Source organism: Adiantum capillus-veneris, chromosome 20 (assembly GCF_014529385.1).
Source record: "Adiantum capillus-veneris isolate H3 chromosome 20, ASM1452938v2, whole genome shotgun sequence".
In the NCBI taxonomy this organism is placed as follows: domain Eukaryota; kingdom Viridiplantae; phylum Streptophyta; class Polypodiopsida; order Polypodiales; family Pteridaceae; genus Adiantum; species Adiantum capillus-veneris.
This window is the reverse complement of record NC_140950.1, coordinates 60,326,200-60,343,306: the sequence shown is the minus strand read 5'-3', so window position 1 is coordinate 60,343,306 and position 17,107 is coordinate 60,326,200. Positions and strand designations below refer to the sequence as shown.

The following is a 17,107-nucleotide window of genomic DNA, read 5'->3' as shown; positions in this document are numbered from 1 at the left end:
ATACTCCCTTCGGGAAGGCTACTTGATGAGAAAGACTATGTTGTGCGTTACACAGCTGTTGCAGGAAAAAATTATGATTGAATGCCACTGTCCACCTTTTACGAGTCACCGCAGCATTGCTACCACCATGAGGGGTAGAGAGATACTTCTTTGGGCCGAAACTCAAAAAGGATGTGGAAGTGTTTGTGCGCAGTTGCTTAGTATGCCAAAAGGTCAATTTTGACAGGCATAAGGCACAGGGATTTTTAAAGCCTTTACCCATACCCACCCGCCCCTGGAAAAGTATTGAAATGGATTTCATTTTTGATCTCCCGAGAACACAGCATGATCACGATGATTTTCCGATTACATGGCACGTCTGAGACGATTGTCTCAGACAGAGACCCCAGATTTATGAGTTTGTTTTGGAAGGCAATTTGGGAGAACATTGGCATGCAGTTGCAGTTCTCGTCATCGTTCCACTTGCAGACTGACGGGCAATCTGAGATTGCCAACTCATTGGTTTTAGATTTATTGAAGTCTTGTATCTTGGATCAGAAGACTCAATGGGAAAAGAGCTTACCTTTGGTGGAATTTGCCTACAATAACACGATACACTCTTCAACGGGGAAGACGCCATGTGAGATTGTTGAAAGTGCTGCGAAGGTTCCATTCTTCCTGAGCACGAAAGAGTAGATATTTGAAGCGGATGAATATTCGCGTGATTTGGATACGGCTTTTGCCAAGGTTCACGAGACTTTGCAGGAGTCTCAAGAACGACAAAAAAAGGCAGCGGATCGCCATCGTCGCGACTTGAAATTGAAGGAAGATGATTGGGTGCTCTTACGTTTTGAGAAGGCACGCCTACGAAATAAAAAGGGAAAGGACAGGCTTTTTCCAAAGCTTAGTATGCGATACTACGGGCCTTTCCAGATCACTGACAAGATAAATGATGTCTCCTTCCGATTGAAACTGCCAGATACTTGGAGGATTCGCAATGCACTGCATGTGAGTCTCTTGAAACCTGTTAAGGGTGATGTGCCTAATGATGCGGAGCCTGATGAGCAACCCGAAGTGGAAGAAAACGAGGAGATCCTTATTCCTAAACAGATTTTGGCACATAACGATACGAAGAAAGGTAAAGTCCGAAGGCGGTTCTTGCTTTAGTTCAAGAACTTTCCTGCATTTGATGCGAAGTGGATGGAGGAGGAGGACCTAGCAGATACTTCTCGGATTGTGAAACTTTACCTCGATGTTTTGGTTTAGCATAGTCTACTCCAAACGGAACCCAGAAATTCAGCTTGGCCGAAGATCTGGTGCAGTGGGATGCACAAGAGGGGAGTTACTCCGCTCCTTTGTCAACAGATGCCTCGATTTTGATTCTAAAGTCACTGATGTCTCTTTGAGCTTCAACGATACTGATAGTTGACATTATTCTACTGGATGACTTTATGAAATGGAATTCCTGATAATGATACTCATTTGTTTCTTCACTTCTTTTGAGTGCAGGAACTGATAGACGAAATAACTACAGCATTTTGGTCTACTTGATCTCGAATAGACATGGTTGCAATAGGGGTTAGTCAATCGGACATCGATGAGGTCCCGATTGGACCTAAATGTAATTGCTAGCTACATTGCCGATAAATCATGGTCTAAGATCCGAATGAATGTTGAATGTCATGTGATGTCCTGTGATGTCTGGTGATGTCCTGTGATGTGACTGTCGATTTTGTACATGTGCTAGAAGTGTGTTCCTAGTACGTAGGTACTAACAGTCAGTGTCTGCTAAGACGGTTTATGGCGTTTGTCGGTTTTGCAGGCGTAATCGCGGTCGATTACAATGCTTTCAAGAGGGGGTTATGTCACAAAGTGATGACGTGGCTACGGATAGCAGCTAGAAACCCTAAAATTCTTGCAAATCCTAATTTTTGCCAAAAACCCTAATTTTCGAAAATCGCGGAGGTTGAAAAAAAAATGGAAATTTTGAGCGACGCAAATCTCAGCTTTTTGCTATGATTTTGGGAGAAAGAGAGAGAAAAAGAGAACTTGCTTTTTACTGACTCTCATTGAAAGAGAGAGAATCTGCTTTTGCTTTCAAGCTTTTGGGGCTCTGCTTTTGGGCATCCCTTGTAATCTTTAAATTAGTGGTGAGGGCCTCACTTCTCAGAGCATCTGGACACAGAGTCTGAGAGTGAAACCCTAACCGCTCTCTTGTACTTTGAACTGATTAATACAAAAAGAAATACCAAAAGGGGCGCCAGTCTTTAGGGCCAATATCTCTAGGAACAGAACTCCGTCGGGCCAATGCAAATCTATTGTGATCTGTGAATTGTTTGAAGTGGTTATTTGGTGCTGTCGCGATTGATTCTTGACTTGGAGTGTCCAAGTCTCTTACATAGTACATGCATGAAGTATGAGATCCAGGTGTAAACACCTTATGAACATGACTTGATATGGATAGACATATCCTAAGTATGGGTAGACGTACCCTAAGACATGGGTAGTCGTACCCTCAGTATGATAATTTCACGTGATACGACTCCATGAAATGAATCTACGATGTGCCTTAGACTCCTCCTTTTGGAGAGTACACTATAGATAACCAATATCTACCTCCCAGCACAAGGAATCCCTTAGCACAAGGAATCCCTTAATCTCCTATATTTGGAGAGGGCCATGATACGCAGCAAGACTCCATTTATTTTGGACACACAGACTCCCTGATCTTGGAAAGAATATAAGACAAAAAGATCACCTTCAGACTCCTTTATTTGGAGAAGGTAATGATATTAAAACAAAAAATTTCACCTTCAACCTCTTTTTTTTGGAGAAGGTAATGATCACACTACCACGACGAATGTCATGTCACATGGCATGTGGTTACTACTAGGCAAGCCAGTCATATATGACATTCAGGTGAAGGTTTCAATCTCACCGGGAATAGAAGTCACAAGTTTAGGGATTGCAAAAGCAACTCTTATACTAGATTCTAAAGAAATCATTGACAAATTCCTCGTGGTGGATTCTTGGGAGATGATTACACATGTCATTTTGTCCAGACAATGGGCGAGAATCTTTGTAGACGAACCTAAATCTTCAACAGTGCTTATCACAACAAGCTCGCAAGAGACAACCGAGGGTCAAGCCCACAACAAATCAAAGATTATCAGCTGCTGAAAAAGGCAAAGCAAACAAATCCTAAGACCAACCTCGTCCTCAAAACACAAGTCTCCATTTCAGTCAAAGCTTCAAACAAAGTCAGTTCAAGCACCAGAAGAAGCTAGGAGCGTGTGGTCTTTTCGAGATACAAGCAAGCGCTTGAGCAGCGGTCTTTCAGCTTTGTAGCCAATTGTTTGCTAGGCGAGGTATGCAGGGCATACACTCATTGTCTAGGAGGCAATACACTCAAGTCTCAGCCTAGGAGGTAACATTAATGACTAGGAGGCAGTAATCATGCCTAGGAGGTAATGGAGGTATGCAGGGCATATACTCATGCCTAGGAGGCAGCAATCAAGCAAGGCTTGAGCTAGGCAAAGCGTCAGTGCATGCATGTGTGACGCAAGCATAGAGGACACTAGGTTGTGTTACATACTTGTGCAAGGCATAAGTAAGGTTAGACAAGTACAGTTTGTCCAGCGTGAGACTAGCTTCTCCAACATGAGACCAGGCTATGAGCCATGTTTTCGATCTCTGTGAGGAGTCAAGTCTTTCTCGCTCTAGTGTTGGAGGACAAACACTCCTCCTTAAGGGGGGGAGTAATGTCAGGACAAGGGTCCTAAGGGTGGCTAGGAGGGACAGGGTCCTAGAGCAAGACACTGCAACGTGTCAGGCATACCAGTTTAGGGGTCTGTATAGGCCAAGGGCTATATATAGAGCAGGTTGGGTGGAGAAACAGATGTGGGACTACCTATTCTCTTATAAAGACACAAAAATAGAGTCAAAGACTCCACCGGACACGGACACTACATTAGACTTTTCAACGACTCTTTCATTTGACAAAATAGAAGAACAGGGAGCAACAAGAAGATGTAGCTGAGGACATGGCTATCATGGAAGCTGTAGCACCAATAGAGTCACAGATTGACTCCCAAGGACACGGAGTGCACCAAGCAAATGTGATCTGTCAAGAAGATTAAAAACGTCTTCATAGAACAATGTGAGCGAAAGGCCTCCATTGAAGAAAGGCAATCTTCATACCCTGCTATACAAGCTTCAGTAGATGATCAAGAGCAAAGGACGTTGTCACCACTCTCAGAGCTACAAACAAAGGACAAGTCACATAAGGAAGAGAGTGAACTAGTGACTCAAGGACACGAAATCAAGGAAAAACAACAAGAAGCTCAAGACTTACTCAATACAAGATGATTAGTATATGGATAGAGCTAAATCCAGTCACTTGATAGAGGAGCTCATTCTACAAGAAGGTGACAAAGGCTTCATAGTAAGAGACTCAAAAAACAGTACAAAGCAACAAGAGGACACCAGTAACCTGGCAATCAACAAGAAGATCAAATTCTCTTTGAGTGGAAAAAAAGAAGTAAAGCTAAATTTTACAGCAGAGATTGATCACACTACCACGACGAATGTCATGTCACATGGCATGTGGTTACTACTAGGCAAGCCAGTCATATACGACATTCAGGTGAAGGTTTCAATCTCAACGGGGATAGAAGTAACAAGTTTAGGGATTGTAGAAGCAACTGTTATACTAGATTCTAAAGAAATCATTGACAAATTCCTCGTGGTGGATTCTTGGGAGATGATTACACATGTCATTTTGTCCAGACAATGGGCCAGAATCTTTGTAGACGAACCTAAATCTTCAACGGTGCTTATCACAACAAGCTCTCAAGAGACAACAGAGGGTCAAGCCCACAACAAATCAAAGATTATCAGCTGCTGAAAAAGGCAAAGCAAAACAAATCCTAAGACCAACCTCGTCCTCAAAACACAAGTCTCCATTTCCAATAGCAGACGTGCTTCAAAGCCAGAAACAGCCTCACAAAAAGGACTCAACAGAGGCCTTACTTTACATTCCTACACACCTGCATTTGATGCTAGTCTACGAACAATCATGGACCTTCACTGCCCTTGTCAGCCTACGTAGGTTTCGCATTTGCTTCCTCCACTTTTTGTCCAAAGTCTTCCGCCGCAACTCTTTCTTCCAAGAGCCATGCTTTGACACCGTCATTGCCCTCTTCACTAAAGTCTCTTCTGCAAATGTCTCCACACTAATCAATGTCTTCAAGGTTGATGCTGGTAGAAAGAACGCATGGTGACCCTTCTGGAACGCATTGGATGCCGCATAACAAGCAACTTCTCTGACATCCTCAAGAGAGCGTGCATCCAGCCCCTCACAGCCCTCCTGACTGTTGCTACTCCCTTCACTCAACATCTCCAAGTCAACATCTCCAAGTCAACATCTCCAACTGGGGGCTTCCAAGCCAAGCAACGTACAGCTCCACATTCCACTGGATAGTTGGATTGCCTTGGAGTTAAGCTTGCAGGGGGCGTTATATGTTGTATCCTCATGAAAAACACTAAAAACACAAAGACAAAACACACGATTAAGAACATAAGTATTTCAATCATCATCATGTTTTATCTACTATAAGCAACCAAATACACATCCTCACACCTGCCAATATGAATACCAATCAATTTGCCCTTTCTCCTTGAAACCACAGGACCTCCCGATGACCCGGGGTAGCATTCGTACTTTGCAAGCAAAAAACTATTGCTTGGAGAGGGAACAACCTGTTCCAATTTACCATGTGAAACCACTGGTAGTACAGTATTACAATCTCCTTCTCCAAGCAATGGAAAAGAGATCAGTACTACATCGTCACCTGCAAAAAAAGATCCGAAACTCACAAACAATTAATAGCAAATCAGAAATTTAAACACAGATTCAAAATTTGAGAAAATAAAAGCAACAAAAATTTGAAAATTTCCAAAAATTAGAGTATACCAATTGATAAAGCCTCATCTTCAAATTCCAAAAATTTGCATGGGGGAGCGTCGTTGGCTAGCTTATAAATGCTTACGTCATAGTGAGGATAAGAAACAAGGTGCTGAACCTTTATTTTATTGCCACCTATTCTCAATATCAAGGAGTCTTCCAGGATGCACTCATCTTTAGGAGAGAATACAGCATGAAAGTCTATCACAGCAATTCTCTCTCCAATAAATGTGAATGTCCCTATAAATTGATCATCATCAAAAGCTTTTGCCACATAAGAAGAATCTTCCCCCCTTGGAAAATCTCCTCCACGCAAGGATAAAGACTTCGAAATTTTATGAGAGATGTATGCCTTCAATGCATTAGAGAGGCTTTTGTCTGTGATGTGAACCAGAAAAAGAACAGACAAATTAGAGAGATAAGCTTGATAAGCATATATAAACATAAGAAAGTAAAATACTTTAGTATAAACGAAACTAAATCAATAGCCACCTGTTGCTTGCTGTGAACTTTCTCGAACAGCAGTGGCTTCTTTGCTTTCTTCAAACATGATCTCTGCACACACGTAGTGTATGAGTTTCCATTGGAGAGAGGGAGAGAGAGAGAGAGAGAGAGGAGCTCTATCTTCAACATGAGAGAGGAGCTCTATCTTCAACATGAACAGAACCTTTGCCTAAAAGCCAGCAGCAATTACAAATCTGTTTCGACAAACAGAAGCACAAGAGTTTAAAGGACTCACCTTCCATGGTTACATCAATCTTGCATTCTTGGTAGATGAGAGCCACTGACGAGAATTGCAACACTTGTAAGCCTCATGCGTCCTTCTGTACAGCGGCTAGATGTGGTTCCTCAGAAATCGTAGCTCTCTGGATTCGAAGTCCTTTTTGAACTCTCGAGTTCTACATGCAGGTTTCACACTCATACGCTTAAGTTTTTTAAAAAGGCCTGGAGGCTTGGACACTGCCCACCCCGCATATGAAATCCATACTTTGATTTTGCCTCTTAGCAATGCGCTAGTTCACGTTGCATAATACTTGGGCTTTCTTTCACCTAACATATTACTTACTTGGGCTTTTTTTGAGCGTCGTGTTTGGCTTTGTTGAATTTGTTGAATTTCTAAGTTAAGGTGCAAACTTATAATAATGCATAAAGAGCCTTTTTTTTTTTTTAAAGGAAGGAGCCAAACTCTAAAGCCCACGATACAACCTTTATACATAAGTTTCTTTTAAAAAATTGAAGGTCAAAAAAATTGTAGAACCTTCAAAAACACCTTTGATTTACTTTGGCCTTCAGCCATGGAAGGCTTTACACGACGGTAGGATTTCAGTTGCAAGTCGACAATGGCAAGTGTCTTCGTACGAAGGTCCAAATGACCAAGAATGCCACGGCAGCCTTCAAATTACAGCACTAGTTAATTGGTTGGCCTCACGCGTCCTTTTGTAAAGCAACAAGAGATGTTGACCTCACATGTCCTTCACTAATTCTAATGTACCCCACATGAGGAATTCACGCCAACATCTCGCTCTCGCCTTTTACACGCGTTGTAGACAGGTCAATTCAAAGACAAGCGACAAGAAGGGAAAGCCGGGTCAAATTAGGAAAATTTTAGTTATATCATTTTATCATAACCTTTATGTCCTATAGGCAAATCAACGAATTCTAGAAGGAGAAAATTCAACATTTAATAAAGAAGAAAAGTTAGTTATGAGAGGAAACAAAAGGCAACACCGTTGAGTAAAATAGCAACGTATGACACGGTATAAAGCTTAAACGTAGAGGTCCACTCAAAGCACAGATCATTGAGCAACATATGGTCTTTCACTCTCTCGCCTCTGCCGATCGAGAGTATATATCTTTAACGAAGGCGGACACACAACAACAGCAACCCACAAGTCTTAAGATTACCCTGTTACAGTATCTCTCGATCTCTTGCTCCTCGCGATAGCCACAGTAGAACTTCTCTCTCTCTCTCTCTCTCTCTCTCTCTCTCTCTCTCTCTCTCTCTCTCTCTCTCTCTCTCTCTCTCTCTCTCTCTCTCTCTCTCTCTCTCTCTCTCTCTAGCCTTTAAAGGCTAGTAGATCACTTAAACTAGCATCTAGCATGCATAAGTCATATCAAAGAGCAATTCAACCACTAACCGTACTACATTTACCTGCAACATAAACCTCTGGGATCAGTTAACGTAGCCTAATTATTGCATGAGCTCTCTCTCTCTCTCTCTCTCTCTCTCTCTCTCTCTCTCTCTCTCTCTCTCTCTCTCTCTCTCTCTCTCTCTCTCTCTCTCTCTCTAGCCTTTAAAGGCTAGTAGATCACTTATGTATTGGGAGGATGGAGTCCACCTCGAGATGGGTGCAATCATAAGTACCTTGATGTCCCTTTTGTTAGAATTGACAACAATTGTTGTGCAAAGATGCAGATGTGTGAGTCATAAAAGAGAAGCAAGCATGGGACTTAGTAGTGAGCACATCCAAGTGGATTGCCGGTGGTTCCAAACAAACCTTAGTGCAGCACATTGTGGGACCGCTGGCCATTCACACATATACACATGGGTGCTCTTGGTACTTTTTGAATTAGATATGTATCCTTGGCACTCCCCCTTGTCGTGCAATAAACATCGATGTTTGGAAATCTAGGAAGAACCTTTCATCTCCGAGTGACGTGATTTGCATTGGTGTTACATTTGACTAGGATTCCATACTCTTGCACATTAGGTTCTTGATATCCTTGAGGTCCACGGTAACCCACTGGATATATTGGCTCTTTGTAATAACTGGTCGTGGGTAGTAAAGCTCTATCTTCGTGTTCTTCATGGCCTTGGGCGTACCTCACAGCCACTTGCTTGTCTCCTGATAATGGAGGTTGTGCCCCCAATACCGGCATTAGTCTCTTGGCTACTCCCTAGTAATCCCCTGGCGCATATCTAGGTGGTGGAGGTTGTGCTTCTGGAGCAGGTCTATCGTGTGGTCGCTCCTACACATACCCCTTGGTGTAGTAACATTCTTCACTCTTCTTCGCTTGCTCTTCTTTTCTTTTTCTCGGTCCACATGAGCTCTTTACTCACGCTCTTCTTTTTTATCCATGTGAGCTCTTTACTCACGCTTCACTTCTTTTTTTCTCTTTCTTGTAACTCTAACTCTGGATCTTCAAGGGCGCCTCTATGTTCTTCAACTTCATCGCTCATAATCTATTGCCACGTCTTCTGCCTTTGGGTTCGCTCTTAACTGAAGGTATTTTAGTAGACTTAATACTCTTCTTATATGAGCCTGTATTAGAGGCACTCTCCTTGTATATGTCACAAATATCCACCAATGGCAGTTCTTGTTGGGGTATAGGCGCCTGTGCCTTGCCCGGCCGCCCAGAGTTTGGGCGCCCACTGACTTGTATACCTTATACATAACATAAGTGTATAGGGGGCTGCTCACTCTTTTGAGTCTCCCCACCCACATCGTGTCTGTCTCCTTCTCTCTCTCTCTCACTCTCCGTCTGTGGTGCTCCCCGATCCCCTTCAATTGGTATCAGAGCTATGGTGACCGCGGAGAGCACGACGGCTTTGAGAGCTTCGAGGCGATAGCTCGCTCGCTCTCGACGGTGGAGTTCGATCGCGGAGTTTCACGAAGAGCGATTTTAGCTTGAGGAGCATTGTCTTTGGAGCTTAAGAGCTTGGTGTGGTCAAGCTTGGCCGAGGAGGCGGTTGCGGCTTCCTTGGTGAGAGGAGCTTTTGAGCTCAGTGGAGCTCGTTAGAGAAGTGCTCGGCGGAGGAGAGCTTGACATTCGAGTGCTTGGATGCTGTTGTGGCAGAGCTCTTGTGTTGGAGCTTGCATTGAGAGGACATTGCATCACGCAGAGTGGAGCAGGAGCAGGTTCAAGACTGTGTGCAGCTCGTTTTTGCCATTTTTGGGCTCTAAAACGCAGTTTTTTGCGTAGCTCCGTCATACAGAGTCAGATCTACATGATCCAGGAGTCTAGGTCAGGGTTTTGGCACGCTCCGGACGCGATGGTGATGTCTATTTGCTGAAATTATGCTTTGAATTACAGCAGGTACAGCAGCAAGTTTATTTGTGCACTTTCGGGTCCCAAAAACACTGTTTTTGGCATAGCTTTCACACCCGGACTCGGATACATATGATCCAGGAGTCTACCTTGGGGTTTTGGCACTCTCCGGACGCACTCGTCATATCAGAATTGTAAAATTCTGAATGCTGAATTTTTTGCAGCAGCAGTTGTTTATTGTGTGTCGAGGATTCCACACATGGTTTGCTCTCAGATGTGAGAGTGATATTTGCTGCAAGTTTCCTCACAGGTGGGAGGATACGATGTATGCCTTATGTGGTTTGATGCTCAGGGAGACTAATGTGATTGCATTTTGAGCTCGGCAATGTATGCCTCGAGCATGTTTTTTGGCAGTCACAGGTAGAGCAGATATTTGTGTACTAGATTTGCAGGTGTTTGCAATGATGTATGCAAAGTGTGGAGATTGGTGCATGCATTTGGAGTGCGGTTTGATGCGCTTTGGTTGCTCATGGTTTTGAGCGTGCAGTCAGTTTGGTTACTGGTTTTGTGGCCGTTTTACTGACGAAACTCTGGCGAAATTTTTCCAGGAGTTTTATGCGCATCATTTATGCGATCTAGGTAGAGATTGCGGGTTGCACTCAACATTTGCGTGCGGTGTTCTCTGCAGGTGGGAGATTTGTGCGTGTGTATGCATCGATACCACACACTGTGGGCTTGGTGATTAGCTCACAGATTGCAGTGTGATACTAGAGCAGGCGAGGCTTGTATTGACATTGCGGGAGCTCTATTTTGGAGTGTGTCTCACAGGTTTTACATTGTGTTTCTGGCCATATTGGTAGACAGTTTCCAGGTGTTGTTGGTGAGGTGGTTTTGCTTTCTAGTTTGCTACATTGTGCTCATGGCAGAGACAGGTGATCGATCAGATTGTGACCTCTCACAGATGCGCGTGTTTGATGGGTCAGACTTTGCGGCATGGAGAGAGTGTATGCTTGATGCATTGACACAGCGAGGGTTGCATCGACCATTGAGTGGTGATGCAGGTAGACCTTCAAACATGTCTGACGATCAGTGGCAGGAGCTAGAGGAGATGGCACTATCTACACTCTCTTTGCACCTTGCGGAATCTGTATATGCTCTTGTTATGTATGAGACTACTTCGAGAGCACTTTGGCGCAGATTACATGATATGTATGATAGATCTGAGTCATCACGGACTCGTGTGAGACATGTACATTCACGAGCACGCCGACAGGTGACATGTTGGTATTGTGGTCATTCTGGACACGTTAGACGGCGTTGTTTTCGTCGTATGCGACATCGTAGGAGACATGGCAGTCTCAGAGATGTATGTAGTGATGCCATGGACTCAGTTGCTTTGACAGTTGAGGCACATGTAGTGTCGGAGTATACTAGTGACGGGGATGTCACTTTTACCTCGAGCTATGCACGAGATGCTATACATGTGGATAGTGCACTCCCTTCGCAGTGGTTGCTAGACGCAGATGCTATGTTTCATGTCACGCCGCATCATGCATGGTTTTGTAGCTATTCTAGCGGGATGCTTGGCAGTGTACGTTTGACCGATGGATCGGTGCATACGATAGCAGGTGCAGGAGATGTGAGACTGTCATTACCGAGTGGTGCATCTTACTTGTTACGACATGTGTGCTATGTACCAGATTTGACAGTGAGTTTGATCTCGATTGGTCAGCTTAGAGATTGTGGATGTCAGATTTCGCTACGAGAGCGAGATTTTGTGATGCATTTGGGTTCGCTAGTGATTGCGAGAGGTGCCAGGAGTGGTACAGGTTACCCATTGCATGTGGATCACGCGAGAGACGTTGTTGTCTCTGTGATCACGCAGCCAGGTAGAGAGCGAGAGAGCAGGCGAGTCTCTTTTGCTTGTGGGTTGCAGGATACTTTGCATGGAGTGCAGAGTAGTGAGCTCGTTGTGCACACAGTTAGGGCACAACTTGAGCAGTCACACAGAGAGGTGACAGAGTCAGACATGCATGCTTTGCTAGTGACTGAGCAAAGCAGAGAGTCAGTTGTGCGAGATACTTCTATGCAGGATAGACAGGTAGAGCGGTCTTGCTCTAGTGAGTCACGACAAGAGAACGTTGTGCAAGAGTCTATGCATATGGAGTTAGAGCATGAGAGCTCTAGTGAGTCACAACAGATTGAGTGGTCATGTTTGCAGTGGATGATTGTAGAGGAGGCTGAGATGTCAGCGATTATACAGTCATTCCTTTCTATGCTCGACAGTGAGCATGGGGATATAGTTGTGCAGGATATGTCTTCCAGCAGACACCTAGAGCAGCTGGTTTGCTCTGAGGTTGCACGACAGGTTGATGCGTCTTTTGCGGACAGTCAGGAGATGCATGTGGCTGACACGCCTTGTCAGTCAGAGATGCCTATTGCCAGGGATATATATGTTGATGCATGCTCCGTAGAGCTAGCAGGGCCCGCTAGCATTGCATCGGCATTCGGTGGTCTCATGTATGAGATGTTGATCTTGAGACCGGATATCGCAGCTGCAGTGGGAGCATTTGCAGTTGGGATTGTCAGTTGTTTGTTGACTGATGATGGCATAGTGCATGAGGGAGATATGCAGGTATTGCGTACATACTTGCAGTACGTGTGCGGTATGTCTGGTGGTGTATGGACTTACACGGGAGCAGGACAGCCGGATGCACACGATCACAGCCAGCCAGTGGGCATCGGTTGAGAGCGGTTTTCTCTCACCTTTTGTAGTCTTTAGACTAGGTTCCCTTGCTTAAAGGCACAGTCGCCTTTAAGTGGGAGGTTGTTGGGGTATAGGCGCCTGTGCCTTGCCCGGCCGCCCAGAGTTTGGGTGCCCACTGACTTGTATACCTTATACATAACATAAGTGTATAGGGGGCTGCTCACTCTTTTGAGTCTCCCCACCCACATCGTGTCTGTCTCCTTCTCTCTCTCTCTCACTCTCCGTCTGTGGTGCTCCCCGATCCCCTTCAGTTCTTGTGACCTCCTCCAATGTACGACATCCTCTCATGTACAACTCTTTTCTCAACATATCCTCTTTCAACGCCCTCAATGAATTGACTCACCCTACGCTCCTCGGTAGGTTCTAGAGGACATCTCTTCATGTATATGTTCAATGGTCTCACTCCATTTATCACTATCACACTAGACTCTTGTTTAAAGTCATAAATGAGCGAGAGAGTATTATGTTTAATACCCCTCTTGGAAAACTCCTGAGTGAATTCCTCATAGGGTGCCTCCATGTCGATGAAGTCTATAATTCTCAAGGATTGAAACAAATCTGTTGTGTTTCCTTCAAGGGTTAGTCCAAACCCCTGGTACTGCGTCCTAAACTCCTCCATTCCTTCACCTTCTAGTACTTGTGCGTAGCTAGCAACATGGGAGTGTGGGCCTTTAGAGCTCAAAAATTTAATGCCCACCCACTTAGCAACTTGTGATGGTAAGTACTTTACTTTTGTGGGCAGATTTGTCTATGCAAGAGAGAACTTATTCTCCTAGCTAGGGCTAGGGCAAAGATTTTATACATTAAAGATGGATATGTAATGGGCCTCCAATCGCCTAGCTCCTCTTTACCTCCCCTCTTATGTACAAGCTTAATAACTCCAACATTGATGGAGGTAGACAAGGCCCCAATTTTAAGGGCGTCCATCCATATGGCCATGAGATATGGGACCAAGAAGTCATGATAACTATGAAAAAACTCGTTGGAAGACCATCCAAACCATGGTATTTACCAGCTTTGAGAGAAAGTATGGAGTCATTTACCTCACCCTCAGTAAGAGGTCGGGCATAGAAAGAGGCCATATTATGGGGTAGACTTCTTTTCTTTCAGGCTATGGTAGCCCTGGCCTCTGTCTGGTCAGCCCTTGTAAGAGGAGGGTTGGAGAACGTATCTATGTAGAATTCCTTCACCACTTCAAGGTTTTTAGTGAGTCTTTGCTAGGTTGTTATAATTTTCTTTCAATAAGGGAATGAAGTCCTTGTTCATTCTCTTTTAAGGAGAGCCAAATAGCATATAGTACATATGCTATTTACTTACAATGTACATAGTGTAGCATAGATATGTCCCTCATTCAGCTAAACTTATGGTATTCTTTGTAGATATATTACAAATGAGATGAAAGCAATCAAACAAAGTAGCTCAAACTCATTGAATATTTCCAAGTGAGACAACGGTGGGATGCAAAAATTTAGATAGGATGACCTGTTTCTCGTTTTGCTCAAGAACACATCGGTTGATTAAGGATACATTATCTGGTGCAGGATATATGAATCATATATAGCCATATTATATAGGTATCATGATGCCTCATAGGGTGTTGCATGGTAAATGGTTTCATGTGGTTTTGGAGAGAAATAATACGTCTTTGATGCAACATCTACCAAAGGCATGTTAAAGTTGATGGCAGAAACAAGTTGAGAGTACATCTAATGTTTGTTGTTAAGAAGAAGCTTTAATCGCAATAACTTGTTGAATCATCAACAATCAGCATGAAATGTTTAGAACATTCCAAATCCCATCGCAAGATCAATTGTGCAAAAATGTCAAGATGCACGTGCCACTTGGCCCAAGGTGAGGTTTGATTTTTGCCTCTTGTTCCCCTATGTGTGTGGAGTCCAAGTGGAGTCCAAATCCACTTGAAGCACCAAGTTTGGATAAGTATAGCTATGTCAAATCTGCTAGATTCTCTAAATTGGCCATTCAACACTAGATCTGATATTCTTAGCAATTTAAGCATCCAAATGAGTCCACCAATTTAGGCTCAATAGCTTGGTAATAGCAAGGGGAATTAGAATATATGATCAGATGTCAAAAATGTCAAAGTGGCTTGAATCTTATTTTCTCCTCTCGGTCTCTTGATGCTATCCCCACTTGAAGCACTTTAATTGGACATGCCTAGCTATGTCAAAATAGCCAAACACTACCACAGTATAATCGATAAAAGTGTGTCCATTTACTCTTGGATTGCCTTAGTTCGGTTTTCAATACCAAACTTTCCTAAGCATTTCGATACTTCATTCCACGCATGCAGTCTAATTTGTAAGAGTTCCGCAAGAGTAATGGTACACTGGATTGGCGTTGTCAAAATGTTTGACAATGCTTTTATACCCATTTATCTTCGTCTCTTGTGTCTTTTTGTTGGCTATTTATAGATTTGTAATGATGCTTCATATTCCTCAACAGATGATGGTAAGTTGTCATGATATTGCACAATCATCAAATAAGTGCTTAAGCTAGCTCTTTTTCTTTATGAAGCTACATCTTTTTCCAAAATCAAAGAGACTATCTTAGGACAAGGATTGCATGCTAGGTGCTTGGGAGGCTGTAGCTCCCCGATTATTGTTGTACACCCTCGTAGACTCAAAGTATGATCTAGGACTTAGCTAGTCTTGCATGGGCTTGTCCCAACGCATATAGTATCGCATCATAGCCAATAGTACAGAGCTCCATCCTCACCCACTCAAGATTCCTTATGATTACGAGTATATTGCACATTTCAATTACCATGGTACACTACCACTCCTAGCTAATAGGAGCTTTCACATTGTCTTAATGTCTAATTGAAACTAGAGGACACGTGTTCAAAAGATTAGGGTTTCTAACCTAACCCTAACCCTAATTTTCAGCCTAACCCTAATGTCTAAACCTAGACGATGGGTGTAGCAGAAGAGATGCTAAAAAGATTCCACAAAAGTTCCACATGCGATTCCTAGTGGAGAAGATGCTAGAAAGATTCCTATTGCGATGGTAGTTGGCAGACGCCCTAGAAGATGCCAATTATGATAAAAAGATTTAATTTCAAGGAAGATGCTTCAATGATTCTAATCATAGAAGATGCATTTTTTATTTTTAAGTTAAGGCAATTAAAGCAAAATGACTTTTTTAAAGCAGGTAAAAGTCAATCACCATTTTTGGGGCTCAACCACTAAAGCAAGAGGGGTGAAATTCCGAACTCATTTGGGGAGCATTCACGAGCCAGAAAATCAAGAAAAAGTGAGTGCAAGTACTCCCCAGCCTCAAATAAAGCTACACACACTTAGCCCTTGGTAGATTCCAGAAAGTCGAGGCCATAGCTAGCCTTTCTTGGAAGATCCATCAGATAATTCTTGGAGAGAGAAGCATATATTCTTGGGCAAGTTGTAGTCCCCCTACGTGCAACTTGTAGACCCCTAGCATGTGAAGAACACTCGGAGCGGTCATCAGCAGCAAGACTTGACCTTCATCAGTTTCACTTGAGGTTTTGGGAGAGCTCTAGCAGTCAATCTTGGAGCAATTGAAAGAACATGAATCACTTCTTGGCATAGACAATCTGCCATCTTTGCCATCTTCTATTTTGTCCATTTTAAGTTGTTACATGCTTCCGATTCTGTGACAAAACCTTCATCATTGTCCAATGTTTGTCTTATAGGTGGAGTTTGTGTCTTGGGCAGACATTCAATACAATCTGCGTGTTTCTATCTCTCTCTCTCTCCCTCTCTCTCTCTCTCTCTCTCTCTCTCTGTGTGTGTGTGTGTGTGTGTGTGTGTGTGTGTGTGTGGCTTGTAAGTATGTGTAGTTAAAACGTTTGAGTGCTTCCTTTTAATTGCAAGGGCTCTATACTTTTCTTGGTTTGATAAGTTAAATTCTCAGGACTTGGAAATGGATTATAATCTATAAATTGACTTTCCATTTATTATACTCTTGTGTCATATTTGTATGCAGTCAAATTTAGTGGGATTGAGTTGTGCGGAGTCGCTTACAGCAGTTGTATCTATACCAACAGGAGTACCATTGAATCGGAAGATTTAGGAGATGTCAAAGCGGGCTAACTTTCTAAGAATTCAAGGCATGTCCACAGGAAGCTAGATTGTTATCAGAGGTGGGGTGTTGTATATGCAACCGCAGCCCTTTGATGTTGTTGCAGATTGTGATGGATGCCATGATTTAGTCTTCTCACGTTGGCAAGGCTCTTGAAGCTCCAACTCTAGGCAGTGCTTTCATAGCCGTCCAAAGTTTCTATTGAAGGAGGGGCAGAGGATTGCACTCGAACTTGTGGAGCTCGATCCTATTCATTCAGCTGACTGTGGTTAACTCTCAAGAGGCCAATGCCTATTCATTCAAGGGCATTTTGATTTTGTGAAATTGTA

General features: G+C 43.3%; 1 pseudogene across 1 annotated transcript; it reads right to left on the bottom strand.

Moving 5' to 3' along the window:
* Positions 1–4,836: 4,836 nt before the first annotated feature.
* Positions 4,837–6,903, bottom strand: LOC147432584 (uncharacterized; annotated as a pseudogene). Its single transcript, XR_015185454.1, has 5 exons — positions 6,684–6,903; positions 6,437–6,499; positions 5,954–6,322; positions 5,621–5,831; positions 4,837–5,522 (listed from the first exon to the last, which is right to left on the bottom strand). The product of XR_015185454.1 is annotated as an uncharacterized LOC147432584 (transcript).
* Between the last annotated feature and the right edge of the window lie 10,204 nt (positions 6,904–17,107).